At 43.5% G+C, this 23181-nt stretch overlaps 1 protein-coding gene and 1 non-coding gene across 5 annotated transcripts in view; both read right to left on the reverse strand.

Annotated features, from left to right (window-relative positions):
- Positions 1 to 23181, reverse strand: part of Clstn1 (calsyntenin 1) — a 74947-nt gene that overhangs the window by 39447 nt on the left and 12319 nt on the right. The window lies entirely within an intron of this gene.
- On the reverse strand, positions 5883 to 6069 carry LOC138838471 (U2 spliceosomal RNA). The gene has a single exon (XR_011375610.1). It is a non-coding gene; the product is annotated as a U2 spliceosomal RNA (small nuclear RNA).

Below are 23181 nucleotides of genomic sequence, written 5' to 3' on the forward strand. Positions count from 1 at the left end.
GAGTGCCCCTGCCACGATGTACTGTGCCACCACAGGCCCAGAAACAATGAGCAAATCAACCATGGGGATCGAGAGCCAAAATAAACTTTCCTCTTTTATTTCTCTCAGGTTTTGTTGTTGTTGGTGGTGGTGGTCATGGGGCCTGAACTCTGGGCCTGGGTGCTGTCCCTCAGCTCTTCAGCTCAAGGCTAGTGCTCTACCACTTGAGCCACAGCACCACTTCTGGCCTTTTCTGCTTATGTGGTGCTGAGGAATCGAACCCAGGGCCTCATGCATGCAAGGCAAGTGCTCTACCACTGAGCCACCTTCCCAGCCCTCAGGTTGTTTTATTTTATAACAATGGGAAGCTAACAGAATATTCATACAGCTTCAAAATGAAACACAAATAAGTTCTTCTATAAGCATCACACCATCCCTGGTCCTAATCATCTTAATGGACAAGGCCCTTAACTTCTCAGTGTTTCCTAAATACCTCTGTAGGTAAGGAAGGCTCAGGAGCCTGAGAAAACAGACATGTCAACAGGCAGCACCATCCATAAATAGCCATGATTAAAATGGAAGAACAAATGGAGGGTGGTAGAGAACAAAGTGATAGAGCAATTCACGCAGGGTGTGGACCCCACCAGGGGGGAGCTGGCACATCACAGTCACACTGGGACCACCATGCCTACTCCATGCCAGAAGAGGAGCTACATCTTCCTCCCAGAGGCTTACAAATCACTGCTACTCAGAACTTTAGGGCCAGAAGCAGTCAGGAGGCTGCACCCAAAGTCCAAATGGAGGGGAAGTACAGTTCTGTAGGATGTAGGGTCAAACAAAAGTATAAGCAGACCTCTGAAAATGTCTTCAAAAGGACCATTGAAGTGTAACAATAATATCTGAAAATAGGCCACATAAAAGTACAGATGAGGCACAAAGGCCAAGAGTATATGGCTCATTCTGGAACAAGCAAGATCATGACAAATGTCTGGTTCTAAGACTGTACAAAGGGGTGACAGAACTTACCATTTAGGAAAATACTGTGAACACCCCTCTCCTATGCCACATTGATGTGATCTCTTAATTCTGCAGACAACAGCAGCTATTCAGTTTTAAACAGTGACAAAAAGAAAAGACAGGAACCTTAGAATCAGACAGAACATGGCTACTGTGCAAATTCTGCTTCTGCTTTACTCTGTGACTGAGTTCCCAACTTCTTACCCCTAAGCCCCAGGGGCTGTAGGCAAGTATGGGGTGGAGATTCAATCATTCATCCATTCATTCAGAAACCAGTACTAGGGCTTGTTCTCTATATCTCTTCTTGGCTTCCAGCTGGTGCTCTATCACTAAATCACGCCTCCACTTCTGATTTTTTTCTTTTTCTTTCTTTCTTTTTTTTTTTTTTTTTTTTTTTTTTTTTTTTGCTTGTTAATTGAAGACTAAAAGTCTCAGATTTGTCTGCCTGGGCTGGCTTTGAACCACCATTCTTAGATCTCAATCTCCTGAGCCGCAAGGATATACATGTGAGCCACCAGTGCCTGACTGGAGCAGATTATTTAACTGCCATAAACCTAGGTAATGACCAAAATACCAGGAATGAGCCAGGCACTGGTGGCTCAAACCTGTAATCCAAGCTACTCAGGAGGCTGGTTCAAAGTCAGAAAAGAAAGTCTATGAGATTTTTATCTCCAATTAACTACCAAAAATGCCAGAAGCAGAACTGTGACTCAAGGAGTAGATAGCTAGCCTTGAACAAAAAAAAGCTCAAGGACAGCATCTAGGCCCTGAGTTCAAGCCCAGAACTGGCACCAACTTTCTTGGGAAGCCTTGCTGTGAAGACTATGAATAAGACCCCAGGTGCCTATAACACAGCCAGCTATTCAACAAGCATCTCTTAATAAGTTCGTTGCAAGTAAGAGCTATGTTTTAGAAATAACTGTGAAGGGAGAAAGACCATGAGTTCCCACGATTATCTCCCAATTCCTATTTTCAAAACAAGTAACAGCACAGGAGAATCTCCAGGCTAAAGCCTACAGGGGTCTTACTTTATCCTCTTTACTCAGCAAAGGAAGAGAGAGAAACAGGATTTACAGTGACACTGCCAAGTATAAACAAAAATTTGGCACTTGTAACAAGAGGAAACTTTTCAATCAAGCAGTTTCACTTCAAGGGCAGGTGAACTTACATACAGAATACTTTTTCAGCTGAGAGTACTCTCAATGATAGGTTTGCTAGACAACGGATATTAACTACCCTGAGCTAATCCCTTTATTCAGTGGAACACTTCCGAAGGTCTGGATGGCATGGCACCTGATCTGAGAGGCAGTATGCATCCGACCCATAAGATCAGGTTTCTCTGCCTCACCATGACCACCTTTTGGGACAGTTCACTTCTGGTGTGAGGCCATCCCATGCCCTATGGGAGGCTTCACAGCACCTTTGGCTTCCAACCACTAGACACCTAGCACCTCTTCCCAGCAGGGCCCTCCAGCAGGGCCCTCCTCCAGCAAGGACAACCACAGTTGTCTCCCGACATTACCTATAATTTCCCTTGAGACTCACAGACCTGGATCCACATCATTAAGAAACTCCAATGTTTTCCACATTAAAATCACTGTTGCACTTTAAAACTGCCAACCTTGCCGAGTGCTGGTGGCTTATGCCTGTAATCTTAGCTACTTAGGAGGCTGAGATCTGAAGATTACAGTTTGAAACCAGCCCAGGCAGGAAAGTCTATGAGACTCTTCTTCCCAATTAAGTAACAAAAAAACTGGAAGCAGAGCTGTGGCTCCAGTGGTAGAGCACTAACCTTGAACTCAAAAGCTTAGGGATGGCACCAAGGCCCAGAGTTCAAGCTCCAGGACCAGTACTAACAAAAAAAGTCAACTTAATGTGTATTACATCAATGTGAAGGGTTTTTGTTTGTTTGTTTTTTGTTCGGTCGTGGGTCCTGAACCCTGGGCCTGGGGCGCTGTCCCTCACCTCTTCAGCTCAAGTTGAGTGCTCTACCACTTGAGCCACAGTGCCACTTCCAGCTTTTTCTGCTTATGTGTGGCTGAGGAATTGAACCCAGGGCCTCATACATGCAAGACAAGCACTCTACCACTGAGCCACCTTCCCAGCCCCTAATTTTTATAATTAAAAATATATATATATTCAAGGCTGAGAATGTAGAATGCTTGCCTAGCATGCATGAAGCCCTGGGTTCAATTCCTCAGTACCACATACACATAAAAAGCCACAAGTGGCACTGTGGCTCAAATGGTAGAGTGCTAGCCTTGAGCAAAAGAGGCTCGCTCAGGGACAATGCCCTGAGTTCAAGCCCCAGGATTGGCCAAAAAAAAAAAAAAAAAAATCAGTGTAAAAATCCTTAAATGACGTGAATAAGCACTGATGTTTTTAGTAAAAAGTGAAAATTTTCTTCTTGTATGTGTTCACCTTGCCCTTGACAAGCACCAGCACAGATGATCTATCACAGTACATGTGACAGTAGATGTTAAGCATCTCATTTTCTATGAGGTGAGGAAGTTTCAAGCAGGCCAGACCTAGATCCCGCATTCTGAACAACGGTCCACCCAGCCAGCCAGCTCACTGACCCTGGGAAGTAGCACAGGTCCCCCATGTCCATAAGGAGAGGCAGAAGATGAGATGAAGTGGAAGCCCTGCTTCTCCCTAAGCAATTTCATCCAGACATCAAAGGAAGGCGAGAGGAAGAAAGGAAGGGTCCCACGCAGCCTGACCTTGAGAGAAGACTGTTCCTTCCTTGGCCATCTCTTCAAGACCGAATAGAATGGCAGGGGTCAGAAAGTAGGAATCAGACAGAGCAAAAGAAACACCACAGGGGAACATGAGGAACAGCGAGGAGCTAAGACTTCAGTGTGCTGTGTGGGTCTCTACTGCACAGCTGATGGGAACCTGACTGAACAGACTTAAAGTCAAGATGACAAAGCTAAGGAGAAGAAAAGGACAGGCTGCTGCGGTTCTAACATGTTCCCCCCAAAAGTTCCTATGTTAGAAATCTGATCCCCACATGTACATATTGATGGAAGCTGGAAGTAGCACTTTAGAAGGAACGAGGGTGGGGTCCCCCTGTAGGCGTTAGTGGCTGTGTAAGAAAAAGCAGGCTTGCTCTGCTGCCCATGTCATGCCCTCCACCATGCACCAAGAAGGCCCTCACTGCCAGGCAGCAGTGGCTCACGCCTGTAGTCCTAGCTACTCAGGAGGTGAGATCTGAGATCATGGTTCAAAACCAGCCTGGGCAGGAAGAAAGCCCGTGAAGCTCTTCAAAACTACTCAAAAAAGCCAGAAGTGTCCTGTGGCTCAACTGGAAAAGTGCTGACCTTGAGCAAAAAAAGCAGCTCAGGGACAGCACCCAGACCCAGAGTTCAAGCCCCAGAACCAGCAAAAAAAAAAGTCCTCACCACATATTAGCACCTTGATGCCAAACTTTTCAGCTTCCATGTATGTCTGTGTTTACACGTGACTCAGTTTATACTGTTGTTACAGCAACTGGAATCAGACTAAGACAAAAGAATTTCTTCCTACCACCTCTCTTCTAGCAAGCCTTTCATCTAACAGTTTACCTACCTATCCTCCATTACGGAGTCCCAGATAGTCTTCTAGGTACTAAGGAAACACAGGTGAGTGAAACAGCTCTGGCCCTCATAGATCATGTTGTGTTATATGTTATGTTGAATTAAAATTCCAATTTGGGGCTGAGCTTTGCATGCCTTGGATTTGATTCCCAACATCCTACTCCTACCCTTCCACTGCTAAGAAAGATATCAACTTGAACCACATACTGTGAAATAATTCTTAGGAAGTAAAATCATACTTTCTTAGGTAAGTCTTCTAATTTTAGCATCTTCATCATTTTTAAGGGTATAGTTCAATGATATTAAGTACATTATTGTGGGATCATCACCATCTCCAGAACTCTTTTCATCTTGCAAAACCAAAATTCTGGGGCTGGGGTAATGGTTCAAGTCGTGGAGCACTTGAGGCTCTGAGTTCAAATGCTAGTACCACTCAAGAACAAAAAACCTGAAATTCTGTATCGATTAAGAATTTCTTATTCTTCCAACCCTTAGCAACTTTGTTCTTTTGATAGTATATTTTTGTTTAGTTTGGCTGGTTTAAAGTATGGGTCTTAATCTGAACCCAGACTGTTTTCAAATTTGCTATATATTACATAGCCCAGGCTAGCCTTCAACCTGTAATCCTCCTGCCTCAGACTCTTGATTGCTGGGATTACAGGCCCACATTCAACTTTCTGTCTCTATAAATCAGACTGCTTTGGGTACCTCATATAAATGGAATTATACTTTTACATATTTATCCTATTGTGACTGGGTTTATTTCATCAACACAGATTTATCATGTCAGAATGTTTTTCCTTTTGTTGTTGTGGTTGTTGGTCATGGGGCTTGAACTCTGGGCCTAGGTGCTATCCCTAAGCTCTTCAGCTCAAGGCAAGCACTCTACCACTTGAGCCACAGAGCCACTTCCAGTTTTCTGGTGGTTTATTGAAGGTAAGAGTTTCACAGACTTTCCTGCCCAGGCTGGCTTTGAACTGAGATCCTCAGCTCTCAGCCTCCTGAATAGCTAGGATTACAGGCATGAGCCACCGGCTCTGGTTTGAATTTCCTTTTTAAGCTGTATAATATTCCATTCTAATTATCCAGTCATTCATGGATAGGCACCAGATGTGTCAACCTTTTAGTGACTGTGAGTGATGCTGCTATGAATATGGGTATACAAATAGCTTCTCAAGACCCTACCCTGGCTTCAATTCTTTTGTATATTTACTCACCAAATCTGGAATTGCTGGATTAAATAGTAATTCTAACTTTAATTTTAATTTGCTTTATTTGCCTACTTTTTTTTTTTGGTGGGGGGGATAGGAAGGATGCATCATTCTTGAAGGTACTACAATGAGTATAATGGACAGAGACAATCCCATTCTATTTCTTTGATCCAAAAATCCACTTATTAATATACTGTTCTCGGATAGAGGACATAACAGATACTAAAGCAATAAGAACAGAAACCGTCCCTTATCTGATCTTAGCCAAAAGACAGAGAAGCTATATTTCTAGATTTTTAAGACAAAGTCTAATTATGTAGTCCAGGCTGACCTCAAATTCCTCTGCCTCTGTCTACCAAGTGTTGGATTATAGGCATGACTCACCATGTCCAGGCTTTTCAGTCTTAATTTTTTATGAACTGCCACACTGGTTCCCATAATGACTGAACCATTTTATATTCTCCCCAACAGGGTGCACAAGTGTTTCAGTGTCTTCACATCCCTAACAATACCCCTTTTGTTTTTGGTTATAGTCATCCTAATGGTGACCAAGTAAGTTTTATAACAAGTCATCCCATCATTTTATCACGTAATATAAAAATATTATGTAAAAAGTACAACAGATTCAAAAGTAGACAAAGTAAACTAAGAACGCCATGAACCCAACACTCAACCACTATAATATAGTCTCTTAGGCTCTACTTTTTTTTTTTTTAACGGTGGAGGTTTGAACCCAGGGCCTCAGGTATGACACTGGCTACATCTCAAACTCCCTAATTATTCTTTTTTTTTTTTTGGTTGGTTGCGGGGCTTGAACTCTGGGCTTGGGCGCTGTCCCTGTGCTCTTCAACTCAAGACTAGTGCTCTACCACTTGAGCCACAGTGCCACTTCTGGTTTTCTGGTGGTTAATTGGAGATAAAAGTCTCACGGACTTTCCTGCCTGGGCTGGCTTTGAACCACGATCCTCAGATCTTAGCCTCCTGAGTAGCTAGGATGACAGGCGTGAGCCACCGAAGCCTGGCTCTAATTATTCTTAAACAAATCCAAACATCACATAACTTTATCCCCTCAGTACTTCAACATACAGCTCTAGAGAGATTTTCTTTTTTGTTGGTCGTGGCATAACTAATTTTTTGAATCATGAAATGGTGGAATAAATCTTTTGTGTAATGATATAACACTTTTGAACAATATGGACTTTCATTTGTTAATATTTTGTTGACAACCCTTTTTAACAGCTTTTGTGAGTTGTTTTGTGTTTTGTTTTGTTTTTTTGGCCAGTCCTAAGGCTTGAACTCAGGACCTAGGCACTGTCCCTGAGCTTCTTTTGCTCAAGGCTAGCACTCTATCACATGAGCCACAGTGCCACTTTCAGCTTTCTCTGTTTATGTGGTACTGAAGAATTGAACTCAGGGTTTCATGCATACTAGGCAAGCACTCTATCACTAAGCCACATTCCCAGCCATAGTGAGTTTTTTTTGTCAATGTATTTTTGTCAATATATTTCATTCCTCTTGTTTTTATTTGAAAATTCTACTGGCTTAACTACATCCATCTAGCTTTATATGTTTTACATCAAACATGACACATATTTATGGAGTATAGACCAAGTGAATATCAGGTACTCACCATTGACTGATTTTCCAAAAAATTAACTACATTTCTAGGAAAGAGAGAGCAAAAGTAACCATGTTATTTCTGAAAAATAGGGTATGTTGATCACAAATATGCTTTTAAAAATTAAGATAAAAGCTGACACCAGTGATCACGTCTGTAATACCAGCTATTCAGAAAACTGAAATCGTAATTCGAGGCCAGCCCAGGCAGGAAAGTCTGTGAGACTATCGCCACTAAACTACCAAAAACAGCCAGAAGTGGAGCTGCAGCTCAATTGGTAGGGCACCAGCCTTGAGCAAAAGCAGCTTAGGGACTGCACCCAGGCCCTGAGTTCAAGTCCCAGAATCAGCACACACACACACAAAATGAATATAAAAAGAAGTCAAGGGCCGTTAGTATTTCTGCTATTAAAACAGGTTTCAATGTCACATCCCCAAACCTAAAACACAAATGCAGTAACAAAGTTCAGCGTTAAAGCATCAGGACCTCTTAAAGTCAAGTTCATGTAAACTTTTCTCTTGAAAAAAAAACTAAAAAAGCTACCAACATTGCCAGCCTCCACATGAAATGCAAGCACACGAAACTGTTTATGAGGCTTCTGATCCCTGCAAAAGCCAGGCCTGGTGGGAAAAAAAATTCTAAAATGTACAGTGAAAGCTACTAAGTGATCTAAGAAAATGACATCTTTATCTTGTTGCTGTTGTTTGTTTTTGTTTTTTTGTCGGTTGTGGGGCCTGAACTCTGGGCCTGGGCACTGTCCCTCAGCTCTTCAGCTCAAGGCTAGCACTCTACCACTTGCGCCACAGCGCCACTTCCGGCTTTTTCTGCTTATGTGGTGCTGAGGAATCGAACCCAGGGCCTCATGCATGCAAGACAAGCGCTCTACCACTGAGCCACCTTCCCAGCCCGGCATCTTTATCTTGTACCTCCGTGTACCTGAAAATCCAACTACAAAATAAGAAGAAAATAAATGCTCTAAAATTTGTATTTAATGAAAATGGCATGATCACCAGGTGCTAGTGGTTCACACCTGTAATCCCAGCTACTCAGGAGGCTGAGATCTGAGCATCATGGTTCAAAGCCAACTCGCCAACTCGGGCAGGAACATCTGTGAAATTCTCATCTCCAATTAACACCAGAAAGCCAGAAGTGGCGCTGTGGCTCAAGTAGTAGAGCGCTAACCTTGAGCTGAAGAGCACAGGGAAAGTGCCCAGCCCAGAGTTCAAGACCTACAACTAACAGGAAAAAAAAAAAGAAAAAAGAAAATGGCATTATGGTACTTTGGAAAATTAAATGTTACCTTTTATGAAAACCTAACGTAAGAGGTTAATGAAGAACAGCCCCTGTCTGTAAACTTTTTATTGTTGTTTGTGATGAAATTCAGAGCCTCCTTGAATTATCCCAGGAAAGAAACCAGGAAGAAATATAAATAAGAAAGGCCTGTAGCTGCACTTTTCAGAGGGTTTGACTAGTGGCATAGAAAGGTTGACAGTAACAAAGAAGTTCTTCTGAAGGAACTTAGCTTGAATAGGAGAAAAGACACGTGACATTCCTGTATCACTTCCCTGCTCAGCATGGCTGAGCATCTTGTTACACCAACACTATAAACACTCTCGTTTCACTGTCCTGAGAAAGATGAAAAGGCAGCTAGAAAGATGGGCAGGTAGGATGGATGAATGAGAAATGACAAAAGGTTTCTTGTTCTTGTTTTTGAGATGGGCAGGTAGGATGGATGAATGAGAAATGACAAAGGTTTCTTGGTCTTGTTTTTGAGATGGGGTCTCATTTTATTTCCCAGGCTGGTCTGAAACTCCTGGGCTGCAGTGATCCTCCTGGCTTGGCCACCTGGAATGACTGGGGCAACACGCAGCCAGCACCATAGCCAGCAAGGATTTCCTTCTCTGAACAGTGTCAGGTACCTCGTACAGAGGAAGCACATTCACCATCTAAAGCACTGCTCCTGAGCAGTCAGAATGGCTAGCATTTTATTCACTTTTATCAGGAAATATGCGAAAGGAGTCTCCAAGAAATACTTGTGTCTTTTAATGTTTACATTGTGCTAGGGATGCAGGTCAGTGACAGAGCAGTTTACACTGAAAGGGGCTATTCTTCAGTTCATTCTAATCACTCAGGTATCCATAAAAGGTTAACATTTAATTTTCTAAGGCACATTAATACAGTTTCCACAAACTTTTCCAAAAGCATGTAAGAGTGATAGTAAGCACAAACATTAATTTCTTTTCTAATCAATTTTTTCCTCAATAATAAGATTCGCCCAGGGGCTGGGAAGGTGGCTCAGTGGTAAGAGCACTTGCCTTGCATGCCTGAGGCCCTGGGTTCGATTCCCCAGCACCACATAAGCAAAAAGAAAAAAAAGCCAGAAGTGGGGCTGTGGCTCAAGTGGTAGAGCGCTAGCCTTGAGCTGAAGAGCTGAGGGACAGCGCCCAGGCCCAGAGTTCAGGCCCCATGACCGGACCCAAAAACAAAACAAAACTAAACAAAAAAATTTGCCCAATATAATTAGCAGGCACCAACACAGAATGCAATAAGCAAGAATGACGGTAATGTCTGTATCCCATATTTACTCTTCTCCTGGGCGTCACATACAACTATTGCGTGTGCTGAGGTCTATCTTTAATGTCACAAATGTGACATAGCAGCCACTGCAGCACAGAAGCCTTAAGTCCAACTATAGCAGTAAGATTTCTACTGGCAAAAGCTCTTGCCCAGACTAGGAGTGTCTGTTGCACAGTGGGCAGCACTTGCCTAGCACACTGCAGACTCTGGGTTCCATCTCTAGTACCAGAATAATGAAATAAAAACAAATAAAAAAGCTCTTGCACAGTCTCCTCAAAATCCCCAGACTTAATATTAAAAGGCAAAGCACCCAGGAAAGGTCATCCTTGAATGTTCAGGAACAAGATCTTACTAATAAATTCAGCTGTAGAAATGGAACCAAGTGAAGGTGCTCCTAGGGTCACAGAATTCCTTTGGGTCTTGGTAATCAATGCCCTACAGCTGTGCTGGTCCCCTGATCAGAGCACAGATCCACAGAGACACAGAAGCCACAGCCTTAGCTACAGTATCACTGGGAACAGAGTGATATGCAGACAGTGCTTGGTGTTTGACCAAGGTGGGTGAGCAGCAGAGTGAGAGTAGAATTCCTATAAAATTTTTCCAAGCTCTGCAGCCTCTGGCAGTGGCCACTGACATAAAGGAAGGTTGAGTAGTGGTATTTTGGGGTCACGTAATGAGGATGGGAGAGATGGAAAAACTGTCCCAGGTGTCTCTAAGGGGAATTAGCAGAGGTGGGAAACTAGAAAATGCTGACTACCTGTACCTCCTGGGCCGCCTCCCCCTTCTCCCACCCACCCCTATACCTCCCCCCCCCCACACATCCCTACCCCGAGGCTGAAGTAGCTGGCCTGACCCATGCTGAAAGGTTTGGACAGAACATTCTCTAGGAGTCTGTGACGCACTAACAGAATCACTGTGTCACAGAAGGCTCAGAAGCAGAGGCCATCGGGCGCTTATATAAGAGAAGTGATGTTTCTCAGAATTCCTGGGCCATTCTCACTTTTACTCTCTTAAATGCCTGGTGTGTTCTCCAAAACATTCCCTCTTGCTGGGGGTGGGGGTAGGGGTGGGGGTGGGGATTTGCTCTTTTTTTTTTTTTTGCCAGTCATGGGGCCTGAACTCTGGGTCTGGGCGCTGTCCCTCAGCTCTTCAGCTCAATGCTAGCATTCTACCACTGGAGCCACAGTGCCACTTCCGGCTTTTTCTGTTTATGTGGTGCTGAGGAATCGAACCCAGGGCCTCATGCTTGCAAGGCATGCACTCTACCGCTGAGCCACCTTCCCAGCCCTTGCTCTTCTTGATACCAGTCATTTCTTCAGCTATGGCTATGGGCTCCTTGCTTTTGCTTTAGCATGAGAGTCTGCCTTAAGCAAAATCATCTCATGTGTGAATTAAGCATCTGAATGATGAGGTAAACCATTTCCCACAGGCTGGGCAAAGCACATCTGTGCAAGTCACCTTCAGTGTCACCCACTGCCCTGCTGGTCATGCTGCTCCCAGGTGCCTAGAGGCAAGCCACAATTTCCATCATAGACTCCTCCTTTTATCAGTTAGTGCATGCTTCCAGATCCTCCTGACTACTTCCTTAGAGTCAAAGCAAAATTTAACCTGCTTAACTTTCTATTTTCTACTGTCTTGCTAACACTGGCCAGCTAGTCTCAGACACTAATTGAGTTGGGTGCTAATGATAATAGATTAAGCAAAGTACTGATATATACACATTCACTTACGAATAAACTCCTACAATACCAATCAGAAATCTAGTCAGTTAAGAAAGCACATGCTATAGGTATGTGCATCTTACCCTTCCACCTTCTTCCATGAGATGATACGGTATGAAAGGTACTTTCTATATGTGAGTTCTATGATGTTAGAATTCTTAGCCTCAGAACTGTAAGAAATAAAGCTATATTCTTCAAAAAAAAAGAAAGAAAGAAAACACATGCTAGCCAGGCACTGGTGGCTTATGCCTGTAATCCTTATTACTCAGGAGGTTGATATCTGAGGATCTCAGTTCAAAGCCAATCCAGGCAGGAAAATCTGTGAGACTCCTCTCCAACTAACCACCAGAAAACTGGAAGTGGTGCTGTGGCTCAAGTGATAGAGTAGTAGTCTTGAGCTGAAGAGCTCAGGGACAGCGCCCAGGCCAAGAGTTCAAGCCCCATGACCAACAAAAAAAAAAAAAAGAAAGAAAGAAAGCACAAGCCATGATTTCCTTAAACTTACAATTTTTCAATGTTATCAGAAAATACAGGCCTGGATTGACCTTTTTTTTCCCTCTTTGTCATTAACACGTTTGTCTTAAATTTAAATTATAACATAATAGCCTAGTAGTAATTCCAAGTCTCATATGAAAAGTTTTGTCTCCTGACCTTCATATACAATGGAAAACTTTATCAAAAATAGTTCAAAAAAGGCTACATGGTATTTAAGACCTGCTGACATTGATTATTTTTACTAACTGCTTACTCAAAGAGCCATCATAACCATGATTGCCTGATACACATTTATAAAAGTGAGTCAGAAAATTAGGATTCTGACCCTCTTTTTTTTTCTCTTTTGTTATTTATGTTCCTACAATACTAAGGTTATCAAGATTAATGCTATAAAAGAAATGTAAGATTTTTATGACAAAAACAGAAAATGAAATCACTCAATCATACTTTACCACTGAGTCTTTCAGGAAGCACATTTATTTTTATAAGACAGAGCAGAATCTACATGACAGTGAGAGAATTAGAATCTAAGATTGCGAAGAACATGAAGCAAAGAGAAAAAGATGCACTTTGCTAAGTTATTTTGGGTGTTCCAAATGCCAGGACACCAAGAAAGCCTATAGATAGCACTGCCAACCTACACTACAGTTCACCCTCAAGGAACGTGTGAAGCACACAGACTTGAATTTGCAAAATGAGAAGGAGATGGACATGCAATACATTTGACAAAGAGTAGTGAAGGTCTAGGTTGGTTTTTGTGCCTCTGGAGAAGGTCAGGAAATGGCAAGAGCCAGTGACATGATTCACATGATGAGTTATCCAAACACTTTTGCTTCTATTGGGAGAGTCAAGGGAGAGCAAGACAAACAACGTCAGCTATAATTTACTTAGTCCCAAGCATACACTTCACTCACACAACTCATTTGTGTCTCCGGACAGGGTCTTCCCTGTGGCAGGCATTTGACAAGGCATCTTCTCATGTGCTGTGACAGGATAGTACGAGAGAAACTGGACAAAGAAAGGGGTTGTTACCACCTTAAAAGGACTGAACAATCTGAGCCCCAGAGGCTCATGCCTGTAATCCTAGCTACTCGGGGAGGCAAAGATCTGAAAGACTCCAATTCTAGCCAGAAAAGTCTGAGACATTCCCCGACCCCCCCCCCCCCCATACACACACACCCAGCTTCAAAATAACGAGCAAGAACAAGGATGGAGGCATGGCTCAAATGCTGTAATACCTGCTGAGCAAGCAGGCCAAGTAAGCAGGAGGCTCCATGTTCAACCCCTGGTAACAATGAACAATAACCCCCTAGAAACCAGGAACAGTCTGGCCACCTTTCAATGGCTTCATACTTGCTTGGCTCTCTTCAACCATTATGTCAAACAAGAATGACGTCAAGCCAGAATGAACAGATGGAATGTGGAATGAGGATGTGAAATTAATCAACAAAATCAAGTGGAGGGCCAAAGGCAGTAAGAGGAAATGTACTGAAGAAAATGGAAAGGCTTTCATTGAACAAAACAGCAGTTTAGAGATAAAAAGTGTTGTTACATACACATGAGTGTGTGACTTGGATAAAGAAAAGCCAGCCTGACAAGCTGAGAAGATCGGGTGAGGGAGGCCTACCCTCCAGTGCTGCTCTTGTGGGACAACTTCTGCTAACCCCTCAGCCCTTCCTACACATGGAGGAATCGTTCTGGAGGCTGCTGGAGATCTTAGAAACAAAGCCACATGAAGAACAGCTCAAGGTCAGAGGAAGGCTAGCTTGGAAATGGGAAAAGCTCTGGGAGGGAAGAGTACAACAAGTTAACTCACTTTGCTGATAGGAATGTAAAATGTTTCTGGGGGCCGGCTCCTGGGTTCCTCAATAAACTAAACAGACTAAACATATAAGTAATTTCAATCTTAGGAATATACCAAAAAGAAGTGAAAACAAGGGGCTGGGAAGGTGGGTCAGTGGTAGAGTGCTTGCCTTGCATGCAGGAGGCCCTGGTTCAATTCCTCAGCACCACATAAGCAGAAAAAGCCGGAAGTGGCGCTGTGGGCTCAAATGGTAGAGCGCATGCCTTGAGCTGAAAAGCTGAGGGACAGCACCCAGGCCCAGAGTTCAGGCCCCAGGACCGGCAAAAAAAAAAAAAAAAAAGAAGTGGAAACAAGTAGTTTAGACAAATATTTATATAAGAATATTCACGGGGCTAGGAAGGTGGCTCAGTGGTGGAGCGCTTGCCTTGCATGCATGAGGCCCTGGGTTCGAATCCTCAGCACCACATAAGCAGGAAAAAAAAGCCGGAAGTGGCGCTGTGGCTCAAGTGGTAGAGCGCTAGACTTGAGCTGAAGAGCTAAGGGACAGCACCCAGGCCCAGAGTTCAGGCCCCACAACTGGACCCCCACCAAAAAAAAAAAAAAAAAAAAAGAATGTTCACTATTCAAAATGCCAGTAAATGAAACTGAGCAACAGTAGAGGTAAGTGGAAAAATAATATGTGGTAGAGCCATTCAGTGGAACCACAAAAAGAATGAAGTACTGACAGCTACAGCATAGGGAACCTTGAAAACATGCTAAGCCACTCAGGAGGCTGAAATGTGAGGACCAAAGCCAGTCTGGGCAAGAAAGTCTGTGAGACTTTTATCTCCAAATAACCACCAAAAAACCCAAACTGGTGCTGCGCCTCAAAGTGATAGAGCAACTAGCCTTGAGTCAAAGAGCCCAGGGACAGCACCCAGACCCTGAGTTCAAGCTCCATAACCAAAAAATAAAAAAAATAAAAAAACTGACAAGCATCTAGTCAGGCTAAGAAAAAGAAAGATTACACAAATTACTAGTATCAGAAACAAAGGAGAAGGGGAGTAATGGAAGGGATGACACGAATCAAGATACACTGTACACATAAACTGATATGCAGAATTGAAACCCCCTTTACAACTATTTAAAGATAATAGTTTTTTCTTTTTTCTTTTTTTTTTTTTTTGGGGGGGGTCCAGTCGTGGGGCCTGAACTCTGGGCCTGGGCACTGTCCCTCAGCTCTTCAGCTCAAGGCTAGCGCTCTACCACTTGAGCCACAGCGCCACTTCTGGCTTTTTTCTTTTTGCTTATGTGGTGCTGAGGAATCGAACCCAGGGCCTCAGGCATGCAAGGCAAGCGCTCTACCACTGAGCCACCTTCCCAACCCCCCAAGATAATAGTTTTTTGAACATGGGTTTCTGTTTGTTCTTGGTGGTAGTGCTGTTTGGTTTTGCTTTTGAGGGGGAGGGCGCCAAAAGGGAAGGAGGAAGGGTGAACAAACGTGATCACACCATTCAGTAGACTGTGGAAAATGAACCATGTAACTTGTGGGCAGGGATAGGAGGAGGAAACTGAGGGAAAACAAAAGAAGGGGTGACATTGACTGAAAAAAGAAATTACCCTGGTACTCATTACCAGACTTGTAGAATGCTAACACCTCTGTACAAGATCTTAATAACAACAATAAAATATAATATTTTTTAAAAAGAAAGAAAAGAAGTGGAGCTGTGGCTCAAGTGGTAGCTTACTAGCCTTGAGCATAAATGCTGAGGGACAACACCCAGGCTCTGAGTTCAAGCCCCAGGACCAGCAAAAAGAAGAACAAAGTACTTAATTCTTCTGACAATCCTATGACCTATGTATTATGATTATTATCCTCATCTTACAGATGAAGAAACTGAGGCACCATGGGATTAAATAACCTATCCAAGATTACAGAGCTAGGATTGGGATCCCAACGGTTCAGCTCCAAAGTCTTTGCTCTTACCGTCCTACGGGGCTCCTAAAGAGCCAAAATTTCTTAGGCAGAACTACCACAAGGAAGGATGCTCTGACAATGAAGTCTGCCCCTGAAATGAGTGTGCTTCCTGATGACAAGGGGCCCACGAGGGGCTGCCAAACTGGTTTCCTTCACACTAGAGAGAAATGTCACATCAAATTGTGTAGAGCTTCATGTGCAAATTTCTGTGATGTTTACACAGCAAAGTGCTGTGATTTTACTACTAAGATATACTATTTATCCAGAATTTTTGGGGGGTGCTCAGGATTAAACCCAACTCATGCTAAGAATGTACTCTACCACTGAGCTATACCCCAGATTCACCTAGAATTTCTTAAAACTTCACTCTGATTTTATAGCCAACGTTTCTAGTTCAATTCTACATGTAAGGTACATTATCAAGTCTTCCAAATTTTTGCTCTCTGAATATTCTTTTTTTTTTTTTTTTTTTTTTGGTCCGGTCGTGGGGCCTGAACTGTGGGCCTGGGCGCTGTCCCTCAGCTCTTCAGCTCAAGACTAGCGCTCTACCACTTGAGCCACAGCGCCACTTCCCGCTTTTTTCTTTTTTGCTTATGTGGTGCTGAGGAATCGAACCCAGGGCCTCATGCATGCAAGGCAAGCACTCTACCATTGAGCCACCTTCCCAGCCCCTCTCTGAATACTCTTTATTACAAAACAAACAAACAAAAAAAACCACAGGGTTAAACTCCAGACTGGATTCACTGTTCATGTCTGCTTTTCATGGCACAGAAAAATATCACACTGACAATGGTAACAATCTCTCTTGTCTCCTCTTCAGTGAAATGAGCTGAGCTACATGATTTACAAAGTCCCTTCCATTTCTAGAACTCTAGCCATATAACTCAGAAGCTGAGGTTTTTAGATAAATTAGCAGATTTTTTTTTTAAGCTTAAGGTTGTTAAAAGTACTTAACATCCTAATGCAATAGCATACAAGTAACCAGAGCCTATTTAAGTGAGAAGGCAAATTGCCAGGTTTCAAAGTAAAGGACTCCCTCACACATAAAAGGGTAGAGAGGATTAGATGGCCTCTCAAGGGGAAACTGGATTTGTGGAATGTAGTCTAGGCAAGGACATCAAGGATAAGGCCAAAGCAAGCAAACAAACAAACTGCCCTAGAACAGCAGTTCGCAACCTTTCCCACCGGGCACCCTGTGCAGGCTCCCACCAGGCCTAAGTGTTCCTGGGGAAAGCAACCCCAACTGACTTCACAGGAAAATAATAAAGCAAACAGCAGCACGAACTCTGCTTATTGGATTAGTTGAAAAGTGTTTGACAATGAAAGCAACCATTTAAAGATCTTTAAAAGGCCACTCTGGGAAAATAAACAGAAAAAGTAATTTTTTAGTTAACAAGTAAGCCTTAAAAATGAAAAAGAAAGCTGGTAAGGCAGTGATGGCTTATACCTGTAATCATAACTAGTCAGAGACTGAGATTTGAGGATCCAGGTTTAAAGCCAAGGAGGCCAGAAAAATCCCTGGGATTCTTATCTCTAATTAACCACCAAAAAGCCAGAAGCAGAGCTGTGGTTCAAGTGGTAGAACACTAGCCTTGGGCACAAAAGCTCAGGGATGGCACCTAGGCCCTGAATTCAAGACCCAGGACTAGCATTGGTGGCTCATGCCTCTAATTCTAGCGACTCAAGAGGCTAGGAAGCAGGCCATCCGTGGCTCACGCCTGTAATCCTAACCACTCAGGAGGCTGAGATCTGGTTCGAAGCCAACCCAGGCAGAAAAGACCCCATGAAACTTTTTTTTTTGGTCAGTCGTGGGGCCTGAACTCTGGGCTGGGCACTGTCCTCAAGCTCTTAAGGTCAAGGTGAGTGCTCTACCACTTGAACCACAGGGTCACTTCTGGTTTCTGAGTGGTTCATTGGAGATAAACATCTCATGGTCTTTTCCTGCCTGATCTGGCTTTGAACCTGGATCCTCAGATTTCAGCCTCCTGAGTAGCTAGGATTACAGGCATGAGCCACTGGCACCCAGCACTATGAAACTCTTATCTCTAATTAACCACTCAAAAACCAGAAGTGGCATTGTGGTTCAAGTGGTAGAGCACAAGCCTTGAGCACAAAGAAGTTTAGGGTCAGTGTCCAGGCCCTGAGTTCAAGCGCGCACGCGCGCACACACGCACACACACACACACACACACACACACACACACACATGCACGCACACACACATACACACACACATACACACCACAAAGTGGCTAGGATCTGAAGGACTGCAGTCCACACACCACAAAGAGGCTAGGATCTGAAGGACTGCAGTCCAAGGCCAATTCAGCAGGTAGTTTACTGGATTCCATGTTTAAAATAAGCAGCAAAATGCAAGGCTAGTGGCATGGCTCAAGCAGTAGAGTACCAGTCAAGCAAGCAAGAGTACTTCCAAAACACAGCATAAAAGTAAAAGAAAACCACAGTCATCAAGTACAGGCACACCAGACTCTGATTAAACATGCTCTTACTGGACCAAGGGCAGCATGTGCTGAGAGTCCCAGGCCAGATTTGAGGACCATAACTTGGGCCCCTTTCCCACCCAAGAGAGCAATAAACTATAAACAAGGAAGGAGCATAATTACAGGAAGAAATGAATTGACTCTTATTTCCTTTCTGTACATCATTTGCAAGCTTTGCTTTGCAACCTCACCCATTATTTAGAAGTAAATTACAGATGACTTATCCCCAGATGTACGGAGTAAGATCCGGGGACCCCGGGGGGGTACCGATGGCCCTCCCAAAGAGCCTACAAAAACCTGACTTTTCCAACTATGTATCTTGCCAGGCTGAATTTTCTTCATCTACTTCCACCAAAGAGACAACAACAAATTAAAGCATCTGGCTGATGTCAAGCTGGACATCAAAGAGATTAGCAAGAAAGTCAATCTTCTAACTAAATTATTAGTTTTCTCAGTTCTGGCAAAAAAAACAAAGAGCTTTGTGTGTGCTAGGCAAGTGTCTGCTCTACCACTGAGCTACATTCTCTGTTGTAGAAAACCTGGTTGATTTTCCTTTTTTTTTTTTTTTTGGTCAGTCATGGAGCTTGAACTCTGGCCTAAGCACTGTCCCTCAGTACTTCGGCTCAAGGCAAGCACACTACTACTTCAGCCACAGCGCCACTTCCAGTTTTCTGGTGATTAATTGGAGATAAGAGTCTCATGGGGGCTGGGAAGGTGGCTCAGTGGTAAGAGCACTTGCCTTGCATGCCTGAGGCCCTGGGTTCGATTCCCACCACCACATAAGCAAAAAAAGAAAAAAGCCAGAAGTGGCGCTGTGGCTCAAGTGGTAGAGCGCTAGCCTTGAGCTGAAGAGCTGAGGGACAGTGCTCAGGCCCAGAGTTCAGGCCCCACGACTGGACCCAAAAACAAACAAACAAACAAACAAACAAAAAAGAGTCTCATGGATTTTTCTGCTTAGGCTAGCTTTGAATAGTGATCCTCATATCTCAGCCCAAGTAGCTAGGATTACAGGCCAGGTATGAGCCACAGCGCCCAGCTAAAGTCTTCAAGTTTTGACCATAGGGTAATAAGACCAAACAATGTAGGAACCTTAAGGGTTGGTTTCTCAAAAGGATCACCTTACACACTATAGGGATACAAATGTTTTGTTGATTCAGGTCTGGATACATTGCCCAAGCTAGTTTAAAACTCCTAGGCTCAAGTGATCCTCCAGCTTTACCTCTGTAGTGCTAGGACTTGCACACAATGTAGATCTGTACAAATGTTTGTTGAATGAGTGACATTAGAAAACGCTATAAAAAGCCAGGCACTGGTGGCTCATGCCTGTAATCTAGCTACTTAGAAGGCTGAGATCTGAGGGTCGTGCAGTTCAAAGTTAGCCCAGGCAGGAAAGTCTATGAGACTCTTATTTCCAATTAACCACCAGAAAACTGGAAGTGGTGCTGTGGCTCAAGTAGTAGAGTGCTAGCTTTGAGCTGAAGAGCAGAAGGACAGTGCCCAAGCCCAGATTTCAAGCCACACCACTGACAAGAAAGAAAGAAAGAAAGAAAGAAAGAAAGAAAGAAAGAAAGAAAGAAAGAAAGAAAGAAAGAAAGAAAGAAAGAAGCAAAGAAAGAAAGAAAGAAAGAAGCAAAGAAAGAAAGAAAGAAAGAAGCAAAGAAAGAAGCAAAGAAAGAAAGAAAGAAAGAAGCAAAGAAAGAAGCAAAGAAAGAAAGAAAGAAAGAAAGAAAGAAAGAAAGAAAGAAAGAAAGAAAGAAAGAAAGAAAGAAAGAAAGAAAGAAAGAGAAAGAAAGCACTATAAAATATTCTATTGGGGCTGGGAAGGAGGCTCAGTGGTAGAGTGCTTGCCTTGCATGCACAACATAAGCAAAAAAAGCGAGAAGTGTAGGGCGTTAGCCTTGAGCTGAAGGACAGTGCCCAGGCCCAGAGTTCAGGCTCCACGACCAACAAAAATAAAATAAAATAAAAATTCTATAATATGGGGGTTGGAAAGGTGGCTCAGTGGTAGAGTGCTTGCTTTGCATGCATGAGGCCCTGGGTTCGAATCCTCAGCACCACATAAGCAGGAAAAAAAGCCAGAAGTGGTGCTGTGACTCAAGTGGTAGAGCGCTAGTCTTGAGCTAAAGAGCTGAGGGACAGCACCCAGGCCCAGAATTCAGGCCCCACGACTGGACCCAAAAAAAAAAAAATTCTATTATATGATCACATTTTGTTTAAAACTTTACCTAAAAAAGGGAAACAAACTTTGCTAGGATTTGTATGGAAATGTTAACACTCATGATTTCAAGAAGGTCTTTTAACTTTTTCCCTGTTTCTACTAACTGCATTCTCTTGTCCTACTGGAAGGGGGTTGGAGAACCCTGGGGCCTTGGGATTCTCCAGGAAAAGAGTCCAGAGGCAAAATGACTGAGTAAATTTTATTATACTCCTGGTTTGGCAATTCACCAGCACTTAGTAGTACACTAAAGATTCTAAAAGCAGGGTGCCAGTGGCTCATGCCTGTAATCCTAGCTCCTAAGGAGGCTGAGATCTGAGGATCATGGTTCACAGCCAGCTTGGGCAAGAAAGTGTATGAGACTCTTATCTCCAATAAACTACTCAGAAAAAGCCAGAAGTGGCACTGTGGCTCAAAGTGGTAGAGTGCTAGCCTTGAGCAAAAAGATGCTCAGGGATAGCACTTGGGCCCTGAGTTCAAGCCCCAGGACTGACACACACACACACACACACAAAAAGGCCTCTGAAAGGCCCTGCAGCAAGGAAACTTGTTTAACCATCAACCAAGAGACTGATACCTGACCACATGGAGGGAATACTACCAACAACCTGTTAGCTCACAGAATAATCTCAAGAGGAAGCTGAGGCTGGGAAGGTGGTTCAGTGGTAGAATGCTTGCCTTGCATGCATGAGGCTCTGGGTTCAATTCCTCAGTACCACATAAGCAGAAAAAGCCGGAAGTGGTGCTGTGGCTCAAGCGGTAGAATGCTAGCCGTGAGCTGAAGAGCTGAAGGACAGCGCTCAGAGGCCCAGAGTTCAGGCCACACGACCCAAAAAAAAAAAAAAAAAAAAGCCAGGTGAGCGCTCACACCTATAATCCTAGCTATTCAGAAGGCTGAGACCTGAGGATTATGGTTCAAAGCCAGCCTGGGCAGGAAAATCCATGAAAGTCTTCTCTTCTCTCCAATAAACCACCAGAAAACCAGAAGTGACACTGTGGCTCAAGTGGTAGCACTAGCCTTGAGCTGAAGAGCTGAGGGACAATGCCTCCACCCAAAGTTCTAAAAGATATACGTTGAAATAGGCAGAGAGGGGCTGGGAATGTGGCTTTTTGGTACAATGTTTACCTAGCATGCATGAAGCTCTGGGTTCGATTCCTTAGTATCACATAAACAAAAAAAGCCAGAAGTGGCACTGTGGCTCAAGTGGTAGAGTGCTAGCTTGAGCAAAAGAAGCTCAAGGACGGCATCCAGGCCCTGAAATCAAGCCCCAAGACTGGCAAACAAAAATTTAAAAAAAAAAAAAAAAAAAAAAAAAGGCAGGGAGCCAATAGGATGATACCCAGAATAGAAACTATTGCGCCCAGAAGAGGCCAAAACCAGGAAAGCCATTCCAGGAGTCCCCAGTTATGACTGTATTTTAATTTGCCCAACTCTTTTCTCAACAGCTCCAACTGGTTCTGAATATTCTGAGAATTGTCAGTTATATTAAAGCAGCACAATCCTTCAAATTGTTCACATCCTAAATGATTTCTTTTTTTTTTTTTTTTTTTTTTTTTTTGGGTCCAGTTGTGTGGCCTGAACTCTGGGCCTGGGCGCTGTCCCTCAGCTCTTCAGCTCAAGGCTAGCGCTCTACCACTTGAGCCACAGTGCCACTTCCGGCTTTTTGCTTATGCGGTGCTGAGGAATCGAACCCAGGGCCTCATGCATGCAAGGCAAGCACTCTACCACTGGGCCACCTTCCCAGCCCCTAAATGATTTCTTAACAGCAGCTTGATTTTGTAAAATTCCTATTCTTAACTCCTTCATTTCCTTATTTATTTCCTCCAAAATTACAGCCATGACATTTGTCACCTTGTTGAAAACACAAGCCAGCATGCTGAGTTTCCTTCTGAACACTTACTACAAATACAGGGACAGGCAGAACAAAAGCTGCGGCCACAGCTATATTGGCAGTATTTAACGGCACAAGGCTGACATCACAATTTTGGGGAAGATCACATTTTATGTGTCCCTTATTTTGATGGGTCAAATTACTAAGTAAGAGAGGCACACTTTCCCGATGTAACAGAGTCCCAAATAATCTTTCTTTAGAGCACAATACGCCTTTCCTCCACAAAAGAAAGACCAGACAATGCCAAGTCTTTTTCCTTTAGGCAAACAGTTTTGTCACGGAGGAACAGTTACTAAGGTCATCTACCCACACATAATTACAATGGATGACTCCTAGTAAAGGACGGGCTCAAGTCCAAACAATAAGTGGGAGTGGCCAGGCACAGTGGTGCACACCTGTGATTCTATTTATTTATTTATTTATTTTGGATCAGGTCTTAGGGCCTGAACTCTGGGCCTGGGCACTGTCCCTCAGCTCTTCAGCTCAAGGCTAGCGCTCTACCACTTGAGCCACAGCGCCACTTCCGGCTTTTTTTTCTTTTTGCTTATGTGGTGCTGAGGTATCAAACCCAGAGCCTCATGCATGCAAGGCAAGCTCTCTACCACTGAGCCACCTT

The sequence above is a fragment of the Dipodomys merriami genome, unplaced genomic scaffold (assembly GCF_024711535.1).
Source record: "Dipodomys merriami isolate MVZ:Mamm:240054 unplaced genomic scaffold, mDipMer1.0.p SCAF_28, whole genome shotgun sequence".
Taxonomy (NCBI): domain Eukaryota; kingdom Metazoa; phylum Chordata; class Mammalia; order Rodentia; family Heteromyidae; genus Dipodomys; species Dipodomys merriami.